At 50.4% G+C, this 15,609-nt stretch overlaps 1 protein-coding gene across 21 annotated transcripts in view; it reads left to right on the top strand.

The window, feature by feature from the left end:
• The window catches only part of TMEM229B (transmembrane protein 229B), a 57,997-nt gene that overhangs the window by 18,411 nt on the left and 23,977 nt on the right, over positions 1-15,609 (top strand). The window contains exon 1 of one of the 21 annotated variants that reach the window (XM_051839731.3): positions 7,757-7,901. The exons of the other annotated variants lie outside the window; for them this stretch is intronic. The gene's annotated coding sequence lies outside the window, so the exon portion shown is untranslated. Of the gene's footprint in view, positions 1-7,756; positions 7,902-15,609 lie in introns of those variants that run through there. 21 annotated transcript variants of the gene reach the window in all.

Here is a 15,609-nt window from a genome sequence, read left to right as displayed (position 1 = left end):
CTGTCTTCTCAGGCGCATTAGCAGGGAGCTGGATCAAAGTGGAGCAGCCAGGACATGAACCAGCACCCGTAGGGGATGCTGGTGTCACAGGCAATGGCTTAACCCACCATGCCACAGTGCTGGCTCAACATCCTATGTTCTATTAGGCATTTGCTTGTCCATGGCCACACAAAAGATGGAAGCATGCAGTCAGACGTTTGAACACAGCACTACAGAGGATGTAATCTCCACAAAGGTCTGCAAGCTACAATTGTGTTGTGTGGCTCCAATACCCAGAGAAGTACTCCGGGTGCCGACAGGATTTTCCAAAAATCCTGGACCGTTCTTGGTAAAGTGTCAAAAAACATAAAGTACTGTGTCCCCTCAATTTGCATGCTAATGAGCTTCCTGGAAAATTCAGCCAGTGTTAAAACCATGCAAAATCCCCTGTGCTTATTTCAGAAAGAAAGTTGAGTTATAGGCATGCATAATTACAAGTGGGCTTTTCACCTTTGTAAAGTCCACTGGAACATTCTAATGTCACACAGAAAGTTCGTTTGTGGCATGTGTGGGAATTGCAGACTGTGGGGGATTCCAGGTCCCACCTCTAGGTGCTTGAAGCGCTGCCCACCCATCAGGGTGCTGATAAGCCTGCCTCCTTCCATCAACCCCTACCCCTGCCACACACTGACAGAAGGGCCCGGGGCCAGGACCTGGGATGCCTGTGCTTTTGGCCTGCCCTATAGTATCTCAGTATTTTTAGAAAAGATTTATTTTTAAGAGGCAGAGTGACAGAGAGAGAGAGAGAATATCTTCCATTGGCTGGGGCTGGGCCAGACTGTGGCCAGGAACCTGGAACTCCATCCAGGTCTCCTATATGGGTGGCAGGGGCCCAAGCACCTGGGCCGTCTTCTACTGCCTTCCCAGCCGCAGTAGCAGGGAGTTGGTTTAACAGCACCTAGGGGGCCGGCACTGTGGCATAACAGGTAAAGCCACCGTCTATAGTGCCAGCATCCCATATGGGCGCCGGTTTAAGAGCTAGCTGCTCCACTTCCGATCCAGCTCTCTGCTGTGGCCTGGGAAGGCAGTGGAAGATGGCCCAAGTCCTTGGGCCCCTGCACCCACGTGGGAGACCCGGAAGAAGCTCCTGGCTCCTGGTTTCGGATCGGCGCAGCTCTGGCCGTTGTAGCCATCTGGGGACTGAACCAGCGGATGGAGGACCTCTCTCTCTCTCTCTCTTTCTGCCTCTCCTTCTCTCTCTGTGTAACTCTTTCAAGTAAAATAAAATAAATCTTTAAAAACAAAAAACAGCACCTCAGCTTCTGCGAGCCCCAGGTGTCACCTCCTACAGTGTCACCGGCGTGCTCTTCTGCGACAGTGATCCCCCCGCTGGGGTCCCAAGCCCATCTCCAGCCCGGAGCTGCCTTGCCCATGTCCTGTGAACACTGCAGAATTTGAGCATCAAGGTGCAGCTCATGCTGGGTCCCCGGCTCATGTCTCTTCCTGTATCCTCTTCTCTCAAGGAGTGCACCGCCTTGCCCACGCCTGAAGTCAGGTGTCGCCTTCCACTCCTCCCTCTGTCTGCCACCCAGGAAGCACCCAGCGTGTCTGAACAACTCTTCACCGACTCTATGTCTCAGTAGCCTTCTCTATTGTGGGTTGACTGCTCAGTGCTTGTTAGCATTTAGGATTGCAGCCTGTATATTTACCATCTGGGCTGGAGGAAGACCTGTGGGTGCCCTCAGCACTGACAGTATTAGGGTTGCATAAGTAAAAATAAATGAAGCACCCCTTTGTTTATTGCAGCATTATACACAGTAGCCAAAGTATTGGCTAAACATAAATGTCCATTAACAGATAACTGGAGGCCGGCACTTGTGGTGTAGCATCTCATATGGGTGCCGGTTCGAGTCCCGGCTGCTCCTCTTCTGATCCAACTCTCTGCTTGTAAAGCAGCAGAAGATGGTCTAAGTCCTTGAGCCCCTGCACCAGTGTGGGAGACCCGGAAGAAGCTCCTGGCTTTGGATTGGCTCAGATCCAGCCGTTACGACCATTTGGGGAGTGTACAAACGGATGGAAGACCTCTCTCTCTCTCTCTCCCTCTTTCTCTCTGTCTCTCCCTCTGTCTGTATCTCTGCCTCTTAAATAAAATAAATAAATCTTTTAAAAAAACCAAAAACATGATTGGAGATAAGAGAAATAAAATGCGGTATATGAGCATATACACAATGGAATGCTATTAAGCTACACGAAAGAAGGAAATCTTTGCCATTGTGACAAGGATAGATTTGGAGATTATAAGTGAAGCCAGGCACGGGCAAACAAATGCCACATAATCTCACTCATGTGGAGCTATGTCAGATGTTAAATGACTCCCATGACTCAATCTGTCACATGACTCAGGTCTCACGTAGAGTCTAAGAAAGTTGATCGCATGGAGCTAGAGTGGAATTCTGGTGGTTACCAGGTGCAGGGGTGGCTTGAGGGGATGTCGGTTGAAGGATAGGAAGTTTCATGAAGGTAGGAATAAGTACAACCTGGTGACTGCTGTTAAATACTGTAGTCTCAAAAAATGCCAAGAGGCTGGATATCACAAAAATGACAACTACGTGAGGTAATGCTTATGTTTACTATATAGACTTAGTCACTGCACAAGGTATGCATATTTTTTCAAAAAAATACTGAAATTAAATACAAAGGGTCTTCAAAATGTTTATGGAAAATGTGTATGAGGAAGAAACTATGCATAGACAAAATTTTTGCATCAACATAAACTTATCTTTTAAAAAATTATTTGAAAGGCAGAATTACAGAGATGGGGGAGGGGAGAGTGAGAGAGAGAGAAAGTTCCATTCATTGGCTCACTCTCCAAATGGCCACAACAGCCAGGGCTGGGCCAGGCCAAGTCAGGAGCCAGGAGCTTCATCTGGGTCTCCCACATGGATGGCAGGAGCCCAAGCACTTGGGCCATCCTCTCTGCTTTCCTAGGTGCATTAGCAGGGAGCTGAATGAGAAGTGGAACAGCTGGGACTCTGGCACACATATGGGATGCCAGCGTTGCAGGCAGTGGCTTAATCCACTGTGCCACAGTGCTGTCCCCAAAATAAAACCTTATTCTTTAACTCTAGTTTTCTGCAAAGTTTTGGAAGTACCCTTGTACTGATTTTCTGTCAATTACATACATTTTAAAAATTAATACAAAAAGACAAAAATTAATTCAATTTTATATAACAATTTATGTATTTATTTTACTTATAAAGGAGCAGAGAGGCAGAGAGGTACAGAGACAGACACAGAGAGAGCTTCCATGTACTGGTTCACTCTCCACATGCCTCCAATGGCCAGGGCTGGGCTGGTTGAAGCCAGGGGCTAGGAATGCAATCAAATGTTTTTATTTATTCGAAAAAGAGTGAGAGACAGAATCAGACAAAGATCTTTCATCTGCTGGCTCACTCTTCAAATGTACCCAACAGCTGGGGCTGAGCCAGGGGAAACCAGAACCTAGGGGCTCCATCAGGATCTCCCAGATGTGTGGCAGGGACCTCACCTGCTGTTTCCTGGGGTGCGCATGAGCAGGAAGCTGGAATCAGGAGCAGAGCTGCGACTGGGGCCCAGGCACTCTGATTTGGAATGTGGGGTTTTTTTTTTTTTTTGACAGGACAGTGAGAGAGAGAGAGAGAGAGAGAAAGGTCTTCCTTTTACCATTGGTTCACCCTCCAATGGCCACTGCAGCCAGCGAACTGTGCTGATCCAAAGCCAGCAGCCAGGTGCTTCTCCTGGTCTCCCATGGGGTGCAGGGCCCAAGCACTTGGGCCATCCTCCACTGCACTCCCGGGCCACAGCAGAGAGCTGGCCTGGAAGAGGAGCAACCAGGACAGAATCTGGCGCCCCGACCGGGACTAGAACCCGGTGTGTCAGCGCCACAGGCAGAGGATTAGCCTAGTGAGCCGTGGTGCAGGCTGGAATGCGGGTTCTTAACCAGTGTCTTAACAAGTAGGCCAAACACTCATCCCTTTGTGTTATTTAGAGTGGCCACATATACCTAAGACAGTGAACCTGGGACAGGGGGGCTGTACCTGTGTGCAGGTCTACTTTGAGAAGAGATGGTGATGAGGAATTGGACGTGAGGCCCCTCCCTCTAGAAATCCTGCACAACATTTCAGAAGGCAGGAACGAGGAATGTGGGCCCCCCGTCCCCCTCCCCCGGCCAAGGCCAGGCAGTGTTCACCTATTTATTTATTTATTTATTTATTTATTTATGTGAATGAAATATCATGTAAGCCTGACTCCTTATTATGGGCTGGTGAACAAAAGAGGTGCCAGGACGTCTCCAGAATATGCTAACTACATACAGGAATAGGCCCAAGAGTTTCTCCCTGTCTTCTGGTTTTTTCCTTGGAACTTTTTATTTGCAAGTGACTTCACACTTACAGAATACACAGCACTTTCTCGTGCTCGGCATCCAGGTGCACCAGGTGTTAACGTTTGCCCCATTTGCTTTGCCTTTTGTGTTCTCTCCCCTCTCTTTCTGGATAATTGTTTTTCTGAGCCATTTAAGAGCAAGCGTCTGTCTTATTCTGTTTTTTGTTGCTGATAGCACAATACTACAGCCTGGGTAAGTTTTTTTTTTTTTTTTAAGGTGAATGTTTTGGGCCGGTGCCATGGCTCACTTGGTTAATCCACCTGTGGCGCCGGCATTCCATATGGGCGCCAGGTTCTAGTCCTGGTTGCTCCTCTTTCAGTCCAGCTCTCTGCTGTGGCCCGGGAAGGCAGTGGAGGATGGCCCAAGTGCTTGGGTCCTGCACCCACGTGGGAGACCAGGAAGAAGCACCTGGCTTCTGGCTTTGGATTGGCACAGCGCCAGCCGTAGTGGCCATTTGGGGAGTGAACCAACGGAGGGAAGACCTTTCTCTCTGTCTCTTTCTCTCTCACTATAACTCTACCTGTCAAATAAAATAAATAAATAAATAAAATTAATTAAGGTGAATGTTTTAAAGATTCTTTTTAAAATGTATGTTACAGAGTTATAGAGAGGGAGAGACAGGGAGAAAGGTCTTCCTTCCGTTGGTTCACTCTCCAAATGGCTGCAATGGCTGGAGCTGGGCCATTTGGAAGCCAGGAGCCAGGAGCTTCTTCTGGGTCTCCCATGAGGGTGCAGGGGCCCATGTGGGAAGCTGGCGCCGCAGGCAGAGCTTAACCTACTACACAGAGCCAGCCCCCAGGGGAAGTTTTAAAGAAAGGCATATTTTGGCTCATGGTCCTGGTCCAGGGTTGAGGGATTGCATCTGGTGGTGGCTTTTTGCAGGCAGAGTCCTAAGATGGCCCAGGGTTTCCCACGGCAAGAGACAGGGTGTCTGGCTTTTGTAGCTGACTCACTCTACAGATAATCCTTAACTCATTAACCTATCAGTCACATGAATGGATTAATCCATTAATCTACTCATGAGGACAGAGCCCTGATCACCTCTTAAAGGTCTCACCTGGTCCCACGTCTTTTTTTTTTTTTTTTTCTTTTTTAAGATTTATTTATTTATTTGAAAGGCAGAGTTACAGAGAGGCAGAGGCAGAGAGAGAGAGAGAGAGAGAGAGAGAGATCTTCCATCCCCTGGGTCACTTCTCAAATGGCCACAATGGCCAGGGCTGAGCCAGACCGAAACCAGGAACTAGGACCCTCGTCTAGGGCTTCCACAGGGGTGCAGTGGCCCAAGGACCTGGGCCATCTTCTGCTGCTTTCCCAGGCCATAACACAGAGCTGGATCAGAAGTGGAGCAGTCGGACTCAAACCAGCGCCCATATGGGATGCCGGCGCTGCAGGTGGCAGGCAGCTCTACCTGCTACACCACAGTGCCGGCCCATGGTGCCACCTCTTAATATCTCATAATAGGGATTAAATTTCAACAAGTTTCCCTAGGAGACAAATCATATTCAACCCGTAACAGTTGCCTACAGTGTGGCCCTTTATCTCTAAATATTTCAGTGTAGATTTCACAAGGATACGGGTATTCTTTTACATAACCTTGAGTGAGTTGAACATGGATACGATACGTTATCTAATCTGCTGGTTGTTTTCCAGTTTTGTCGGTTGACCCAATGTCCTTTGGAATGTTTTCTCTCCTCCAGTACAAAGGGTCACACAATGCAGTCCAGTCAGTTGTCTTGTCTCTTTAGTCACCTTTAATCTAGAATAGTTCCTAACCTGTCTTTGTGTTTTTTTTTTTATTATTATTATTTTATTTTATTTTTTGACAGGCAGAGTGGACAGTGAGAGAGAGAAAGGTCTTCCTTTTTGCCGTTGGTTCACCCTCCAATGGCTGCCGCAGCCGGCGCACTAAGGCCAGCGCACACTGCGCTGATCCGAAGCCAGGAGCCAGGTGCTTCTCCTGGTCTCCCATGCGGTGCAGGGCCCAAGCACTTGGGCCATCCTGCACTGCACTCCCTGGCCACAGCAGAGAGCTGGCTTGGAAGAGGGGCAACCGGGACAGAATCCGATGCCCCAACTTGGACTAGAACCCGGGGTGCCAGCACCACAGGTGGAGGATTAGCCTATTGAGCCGCGGCGCTGGCCATCTTTGTGTTTTGAGATGTTGACATATTTGACAAATACAAGTTTCCCCCCTCTCCTCCCCCTTTTTTTTTTTTTTTTTTTTTGACAGGCAGAGTGGACAGTGAGAGAGAGAGACAGAGAGAAAGGTCTTCCTTTGCCGTTGGTTCACCCTCCAATGGCCGCCGCAGCCGGCGCGCTGCGGCCGGTGCACCGCCCTGATCCGATGGCAGGAGCCAGGAGCCAGGTGCTTTTCCTGGTCTCCCATGGGTGCAGGGCCCAAGCACCTGGGCCATCCTCCACTGCACTCCCTGGCCACAGCAGAGGGCTGGCCTGGAAGAGGGGCAACCGGGACAGAATCCGGCACCCCGACCGGGACTAGAACCCGGTGTGCCGGCGCCGCTAGGCGGAGGATTAGCCTAGTGAGCCGCGGCGCCGGCCTCCTCCCCTTTTTAAAAAATAGAATGTTTTTTGGGACTTGTCTGATGCTGCCTCGTGTTTAGGTTCCATTCCCAGCTGGTGCATGCATGAGTAAAACTGTGTTCTTTTTAGGACGTTACATCCATAGGCACTAGGTGTCCATGTGCCCCCTGGACATGATGTTAAGTTTTGATCACCTGGTCAGGGTGTTGTCCAGTTTCTCCTCTGGGTATTTACCATTGTCTCCTGGCTACTAACACAATCTGAGGGAGGCACCTTAAGAGCATCTGAGGGGCCGGTGCTGTGGTGAAGTGGGTTAAAGCCCCAGCCTGCAGTGCCGGCATCCCATATGGGCACCAGGTTCGAGTCCCAGCTGCTCCTCTTCCAATCCAGCTCTCTGCTATGACCTGGAAAAGCAGTAGAAGTTGGCCCAAGTCCTTGGATTCCTGCACCCGCATGGGAGACCTGGAAGAAGTTCCTGGCTCTTGGCTTCGGATCAGCCGCAGCTCTGGCCGTTGTGGCCATTTGGGGAGTGAACCAGCGGAATGGAAGACCTCTCTCTCTCCGTCTCTACCTCTCTCTGTAACTCTTTCAAATAAATTATTCTTAAAAAGAAAAAGAGCATCTGAACCCCCTACTCCTCTTGAGTATTTTGCCTCTGGATTTACCCTTGGGGTTTGCAGGTGTTTTTTTTGGATCCCAGCCCAAGGAGAGGGCGTTCCCAGCTCTCTAGAGCCAGGTAGCCTAGTTCGGAGGTCATGGCCCATGTGCGAGGGTGGGGCGTGCTGGGCCCAGCCCTGTTGAAGTATATCCCCATGGTTGCTTTCCTCTTCCTACTTCCAAGAGAAACAAAAGCACACTCAGCACCTGCTCAGCTGACCTATGAGGACGTTATTGTGAAACACTGGGGTATAAGAAGAAGCTAATGCTCTCTCTGTGTGTCTGTGAGCAGCCTACGAAGGTAAGACTTGGACTCACTCAAAGATCAAGGACGTGTGAGTTGTCAGTATTGTGCTCCACAGGAGAGCTCAACCAGAGCTGGAGAGTTAGGTGCACTGAGGAGTCTGGGGGGGAGGGGCTGTGGCGGGTTAAGTGGGATGCACAGGCCTGTCGTTAAGCAGGATGATCTTTGAGTGGGCCGGGAAGGAGAGGCAAATGTGGGTAAGCAGAGCAGAGAGAGCAGGGCGTTCTGGTGGAGGACTCTTGTGAGCAGAGACCTTAGACAGGAGCATAGACAGATGTGGAGTGACTACGGGACAGGAATGACCAACCAGACTGGAGAGGCCCACGGGCTGGTGCAGGAAATAGCATCTACCTCCTTTTGCTTGGTAAAGTAGTTCGTCAGCAAATTTTATTTCAAAGTTATTTGAAAGCCAGAGTGACAAAGAGGGAGATAGAGAGAGATCCCATCCGCTGGTTCACTCCCCACACGGCCACAATGGCTTGAGCTGGTCCATGGCGAGGCTAGAACCTTGGAACTCCATCTGGGTCTCCCATGGGGTGACAGGGGCCCAAACATCTGGGCCATCATCCAGCACATTAGCAGCGAGCTGGATCATGTGGGATGCAGCTGGGGCAGGCTAACCTGCCTAACCTGCTGAGCAGCAATGCTGGCCCCTAGAACTTCTGTTTTTAAATAGTTGACACTTTTTTCACAGCATTGTTCTTTGTCAAATGCTGGGGGAACCCTCTGCACTCCTTCCATTGTATCTTTTTTTAAAAGGATTTATTTATTTATTTGAGAGATAGACAGTGAGAGGGAGAGACAGAGAGAGAGGTCTTCCATCCACTGGTTCACTTCCCAAATGACCACAATGGCCAGAGCTGAGCCGATCTGAAGTCAGGAGCCAGGAGCTTCTTCCGGGTCTCCCACGCGAGTGCAGGGGCCTAAGCACTTGGGCCGTCTTCCACTGTTTTTCCATGCCGTAGCAGAGAGCTGGATTGGAAGAGGACCAGCCAAGACTAGAACCAGTGCCCATATGGGATGCTGGAGCCACAGGCAGAGGATTAACCTACTGTGCCACAGCACCAGGCCCTCGGTTGTGTCTTGAGGTTTTCTGAACACCTCTGTGTGAACACTGATTCTGCACACGGGAGCCAGCTGCAGCTAGCTGGACGCAGGAGGGTAGGATGTGGCTGCTAAGCCCTGGTGGGAACCTGGGGCACAGTGTGATGGGGAGGTGGGGAAGAGGTTGCTGGCCTCACTGCTCCAAATTGATTGGGGTCTCTTTTGTGTGCCCTGGATCTGCTGATCTGAATGTGGAGCCCCCAGAGCTGCTGAGCGTAGAATCCATAGCCACACTGCTGGGTTCAAATCCTGGTCCTGGCACTACTGGTCCTGTGACCTTGAGAAAGCTAGCTCACCTGTGTGGGGAGAATAATAGTCCCTGTCTATCGCAAAAGATTTGTGTGAGAATTAAATGAGATAGTATATGCTTAAGTTCTTAGAACGTGTCTGTCACATATGAAGCTATTATTGTTATGATTACAGTTACGGTTTTGTGTTTGAGGGTTGTGGTTTCTCCCCTCATTCCCGTCTGCCTTCCATCTACAGGAGGTTCATACAATTCCTCTCTTGCTTGCTGGTAATGCATTTATTCTCCCTAGATGATGGGTTTTCTGTCATTTTCAGGGCCTTTGGGGAGGCATGCCTTGGCCCTTGGCTGGCTGTCTTGGTACAGTCATGCATTTCCTTCAAGTTCTTTCTGAGTAGGTATGGGCGTATTCTTCTTATCTGTAATGGATCCATGCTCATATGCGTCAGCTCACCCGTGAGCCTGGCTCAGGGCGGGACTGGCCACCTGGTCTGAGTCACCTAATGCTATCTCCATCCTTTGCAAGACCAGGAGGCGATGACTTCACGGCCTTCCTCAGGCTGATTTGTGGCTGTGCTAATGAATGTAATGGGTCCTCTCTTTACTTTGTCAAAAGGAATGTTAATTATTTTCAACAGGCTAATTACATGGCTAATGACAGACTGACTGAGCTAAGATTCCCTTTAATTACTCTTGCCTAACTGCTGTTGGGAGCCATATTTTGAGGATGTTGCAAGGCTTGGTGCTTTCTCCATAGATGGAGCTGTCCAGCGAGAGACTCAGCCAGGGCTAGGGTTGCTGGGATTAAGCCACGTGGTGGAAGTGCTAGTCTGGCTTGGGTCAGTGTCCAGTCAAGTGGATGCAGGCCTTCCCTGTGGGCTATTACTTGAAGGAGAGGGACAGTAAGAATAATCTCTTTGTGAACTACCTGTTTTTGACTCGTGCCTGGTCTCCAGCCTTCATGAGTGCTGCTGGGAGGAGATGGTCAATGGGTGCCAGGTTGCTGACCACCGTGTGCTGAGTCATCCTCTCTCCCAACCTAGGGGAAATGACTAAGTCTGAGCAGCGGCCAGGAGGGAGATTTGGAGCCCCCAAGCTACACCTGCCCACTGAGACTGAGCCACCTTGCTAGGAGTCTGACATAGCTTGTCCTCAGTTCTTTGCCTTTCTGTCTGCACAGAGCAGAGCCATTGGTTTTTATAGCAGCAGTGGGGGCAAGTGGCCTTCAGGTGTGTGATCCTTGAGCCAGCCGGGTATGTTCCAGATGGAGGAGAATCATCCGTGCTAATCACAGTTTTCCTGTTTGCAAATGACAACTAGAATAGAACTATTCTCTCAAAAAGTTTTTTTTTAAAGATTTATTTTATTTATTTGAAAGAGTTCCAGAGAGAGGGGGAAACAGAGAGAGAGAGAGAGAGAGAGAAAGAGGTCTTTCATCTGCTGGTTTACTCCCCAGATGGCCACAATGGCCAGAGCTGTGCTGATCTGAAGCCAGGAGTGTCTTCCAGGTCTCCCACGTGGGTGCAGGGGCCCAAGCACTTGGGCCATCTTCTACTGCTTTCCCAGGCCATAACAGAGAGCTGGATCGGAAGTGGAGCAGCTGGGACTTGAACTGTACCCATATGGGATGCCGGCACTGCAAACTAGGGCTTTAACCCACTACGCCACAGCGCCGGCCCCTCAAAATATTTTGCATACAGTTATCTGTTGACTGTCAAATGATCTTTCTTTGGCTGGCATGAAAAAACTCAAAGAAATGCATGATCATCAGGACACCGGGAACTGTGAGTGATGAGGCTGAAATCTGCTGGTGACTGAAGGCAGTGGTGGGGCTCTCTCAGAGGGCCTGACCAACAGGAGGAATTGGTAAACAGAAAATTACAGGAGCCATTGTTACAGGCTCAGTTCTTACGCCAAGCCCCACCAGCGCAGGCTAAAAATCAAAATGGAGTCACTCACGCTGAAGTTCCGTGTCATCAGGCTGAAACTCAGCTGGTTCTGACCTTCTGAAAAATCAGGGCCGGCGCCGCGGCTCACTAGGCTAATCCTCCGCCTGCGGCGCTGGCACACCAGGTTCTAGTCCCGGTCGGGGCGCCAGATTCTGTCCCGGTTGCCCCTCTTCCAGGCCAGCTCTCTGCTGTGGCCAGGGAGTGCAGTGGAGGATGGCCCAAGTGCTTGGGCCCTGCACCCCATGGGAGACCAGGATAAGCACCTGGCTCCTGGCTTCAGATCAGCGCGGTGTGCCGGTCGCAGCGGCCATTGGAGGGTGAACCAACGGCAAAGGAAGAGCTTTCTCTTTGTATCTCTCTCTCACTGTCCACTCTGCCTGTCAAAAAAAAAAAAAAAAGAAGAAGAAAAGAAAATCAGGACCACAGAGATAAACAGCCAAATTTCCCAATCAGGCCAGCTTCAATTGGCATGGGAAAGAAGTTCCCTCTCCCTCAATCCTTACACAAAAGAAATGTCACCCCGTGTCAACCAATCCCTTACTTTTTTATTGTTCTGTCTCAGCGTCCTGATCTTACACGGAAAATGATTTTGAAGTGACCAATCTGCTTTTTGTTCCTTGTTTCTGCTTTCTCAGGCTTTCGCTGTCTAAAACCAAGCCCTGCTGCTCAGCCCATCATGACATTCTCTCTGTGTTATGGAGCAAGGCATTACTGGATGCTAGAATCCAAAATAAAGTCAATTAAGATTGGGAAAAAGAAAAAGAAACAGGATAGCAGCTAGAGGCCCCAGTTTGTTAATACCCTGTGCTTCCCATTCCAGGGAAAGCTCAGACTTACAGTGTCAGGGCTGTCAGGCTCTATTTAGGGGTTTCTCAAAGATGGCCCTAGGGCTGGTGCTGTGGCGCAGCAGGTAAAGCCACTGCCTGCAGTGCCGGCATCCCATATGGGCACCAGTTCTAGTCCCAGCTGCTTCACCTCCAACCCAGCTCCCTGCTAATGAGTCTGGGGAAGCGGCAGAGGATGGCCCAAGTGCTTGGGCTCCTGTTACCCATGTTACCTGGATGAAGCACTTGGTCCTGGCTTCAGCTTGGCTCAGTTGTGGCCATTTGGGGAGGGAGCCAGAGGATGGAAGATTTCTCTCTCTCTCTCCCTCTGTGTGTGTGTGTGTGTGTGTGTGTGTGTCCTTGTCTCTCTGTAACTCTGCCTTTCAAATAAATAAATAAATCTTTATAAAGCCAGATCCGGGGTTCTTACACTGCCTCTGGGACTTGCTCCATCTCTCTCTCTCTCAAACTTCTTCCATGTTCACCCGTTCACCTGCAGGTTTACGTCTTTCCAGGTCCAGTGGAAAGAAAGTGCCTCTTCTCAAAGGACAATGTTGCAATTTCATGTAGCACCCTCAATTGCTTTTAGTTTGGATTCCAGAACCAAGCAATGCTGCTCTGTAAAATAAATGTGCTGTGCTGGGCTGAGCAAAGCGGTTGGTTTTCTACACAGAGAGAGGCTGCAGAAAGCAAAACAAGGAACAAAAAGTGGATTGGTTTTCTCCAAGTTACCTTCCTTGTAAGATGAGGAACAGAACAATAGAAAAATAAGGGATAATTATAATTTTAATTATAATTAAAGTAACATCAGGTTATTTTAAGTTTTATTGATTTTTTTGTTTTGTTTTGAAAGGCAGAGAGAGAGAGAGAGAGAGAGCGAGAGAGAGCAGATCTATATTCTGATTCACTCCCCAGATGCCTGCAACAGCTGCTAGGCCAGGCCAAAGTCAGGGGCCTGAAACTCAGTCCCAGGTCTTAAGTATTTGGGTGGCAGGGACTCATTTTCGTGCTGCCTCCCAGGGTGCTCATTAGGAGGAAGCTGGAATCGGAAGCAGAGCAGGCACTCTGAATGGGATGCAGGTGTTCCTAGAGGCTTTTTAAAAACCATTATTTATTTGTTTGAAAGACAGATATATATATATATATATATATCTTCAATATGCTGGTTCACCCCCAAAATGGCCTCAATGGAGCCAGGAGCTTCTTCTGGTCTCCCATGTGGGTGCAGGGGCCCATGCACTTAGGCCATCTTCCATGCTTTCCCAGGCCATTAGCAGAGAGCTGGATTAAAAGAGGAGCAGCCAGGACATGAAATGAACTGGCATCCCATATGCCGGCGCTGCAGGCAGAGGCTTAACATACTACACTACAGCGCTGGCCTCAACCCCAGAGGCTTCTTTTTAGTTACAGAGAGGTGGGGGGTGGGAGGGGAGAGAGAGAGACACAGAGAGAGGTCCTCCATCTGCTGGTTCACTCCCCAGATGGCTGCAATGGCCAGTGCTACACCCATCTGAAGCCAGGAGTTTCTTATGGGTCTCCCACGCAGGTGCAGAGGCCCAAGCACTTGGGCCAACTTCTACTGCTTTCCCAGGCCATAGCAGAGAGCTGGATCGGAAGTGGAGCAGCTGAGACTCGAACCCGTGCCCATATGGGATGCTGGCACTGCAGGCAGCAGCTTTACCTGCTAAGCCACAGTGCTGGCCCCTCTAGAGGCTTCTTAAGCACTATGTCGAATTCCTGCCGCAGTCAGGTGGTGTTAGGCTGTCTTTCTCTGTGTAAGGATTAAGGCAGAAGGGACTTTATCTGCCAACTGAAACTGGCCTGATTGGGAAATTTGACTGTTATCACTCTAATCCTGATTTCTCAGAAGGTCAGATAAATAGCTTAGTCATTTGTAACGTTAGTGTGGGTGACTCCATTTTAATTTGCAGCCTGGTCTACTGGGGCCCAATACAGGACATGGTCCATAAGCAAGGCCTCCTGTCTTTTTTTATGTAGCACACTTTTCTGGTCATTGCAACAAAAGTGCCAGCCTTGGCTCTGATTGGAGCAGGTGTCTGTTCCTGGACCACTCCTTGGGCCAGGGGAATGTGGTGCTGTGATTGGCCAGGCTGGGGTCCACGCCTCCTCACCCTGCGCAGGGTCTCTGCAGTCTGAATGCCCACTATTGTTGCTTCTCAAGCTGTTCAGCTTTCTCTGACCGCAGGGTCTCCCCCTTCCCTGCATGGCTTCTTCCACCTCCTTCTGTTTAAGGCTCACCCTCCAGCATCCAGTTTTTTTCTGTCCCCTCCCAGGCCTTTTTCCTTCTTCATGGCATAATTGCAGAAACTCCAGTGTGTGTTGGCCAATGGGTATTGTCTCCTGGCGGCCTGTGAGCTCCAGAACATTGTCCTGTTCACACTTAGCACTATGCCTGGCCTCCTTGTCTTGTTCACACCTAGCACTGTGCCTGGCCTTCAGCGGGTACCCCATAAATATTCGTGGGCCGCTGGAATACAACACCATGAAGAGACCAACCAGCTTCCGTGAGCCTTCCTGGAGCAGCCCTGTTGTTTGTTTGGAAGCATCCAGGGTGGCTTGGCCTCAGGGCACAGGTGTCAGGATGTGGGGCGGTCCAGGCTTGTCCTCTGAGGGACCTGCCGGCCTGTTCTCCACCTGCGCTGGTGACGCATCCAAGAGGCAGAGTCCCTGCTGTGTGGCAGGCTGACCTGGGCGACACCTGAAGGACACAGGCAGTTATGGAGAGAATGCCGACAAAGTCCTGGTCACTTCGTTAGTGAGGTTGGGAGGCCAGTGCCTCCTCCTTCCTGGCTGGCTGGGGGGAGGCTTGCTGGTGTCATGTGATGAGGATTCCAGGGCTCTGGCTGCATAGTGGATTGTTGGTGAAGGGGAGGTGAGGCAGCTCTTTACTGTAACACATGCCTCGTGCTGGGACGGCGGCCAGGCGGCTAATTAGAGAGCCCAGCAGCTGTCCAGCCTTTCAGGCAGTGAGCAGCAGTTACCCAGTGCCAGAAGGTGGGATAGTAGCAGGAGGGGGGAGGGGACCCTGGAGCCAGAAACTCAGAAACTGCCCTCCAAGGAGTAGGAGTTGGCTCCGAGGGGGGAGATAGGCGGGAGCTTATAAGAGGTCAGATGCGGGGAAGAAGAGAGGAGAGGAGGGTGACAGACAAGGTGGCCTCCAATGGAAGCAGAAGAGGGCATGGGGAGATGCTGGGCGGGCAGGCAAATCTAGACTGCAAGCCCAGGGAGGAGGGATAAGGTCAAGAGCAGTGGGGGCTCAGTGCCTGCCTCCACCCACCTTCCCTGCACTGCCTCCCAGCTTCCAAGACACAGTTCCCCCCTGCTACTCCCCGCCCCCAGGATTCGGAGTACCAGTCACTTTTGTAGGTGAGCACGATCGGTCCTGGGTTTGGAAAGTGCCTAACCCACTGGTGTTCAGAGCTGGTCTTACTCCTGGATAAGTAAAAGCAATCGTTCTGAATTATGGGGAAGCACTGTGGTGCTTTGAGCAAGCAGGGAGCTCCCCCCCGGGGGGGGGCATTTTCTCTTTACTCCGTGGACCCCTGGGTCGGGGTGTGTGT

Source organism: Oryctolagus cuniculus, chromosome 20 (genome assembly GCF_051225735.1).
Source record: "Oryctolagus cuniculus isolate XC-2025 breed Fujian yellow rabbit chromosome 20, ASM5122573v1, whole genome shotgun sequence".
Lineage (NCBI taxonomy): Eukaryota > Metazoa > Chordata > Mammalia > Lagomorpha > Leporidae > Oryctolagus > Oryctolagus cuniculus.
The sequence above is the reverse complement of the archived record's forward strand: the minus strand, read 5'-3'. Positions and strand labels throughout refer to the sequence as shown.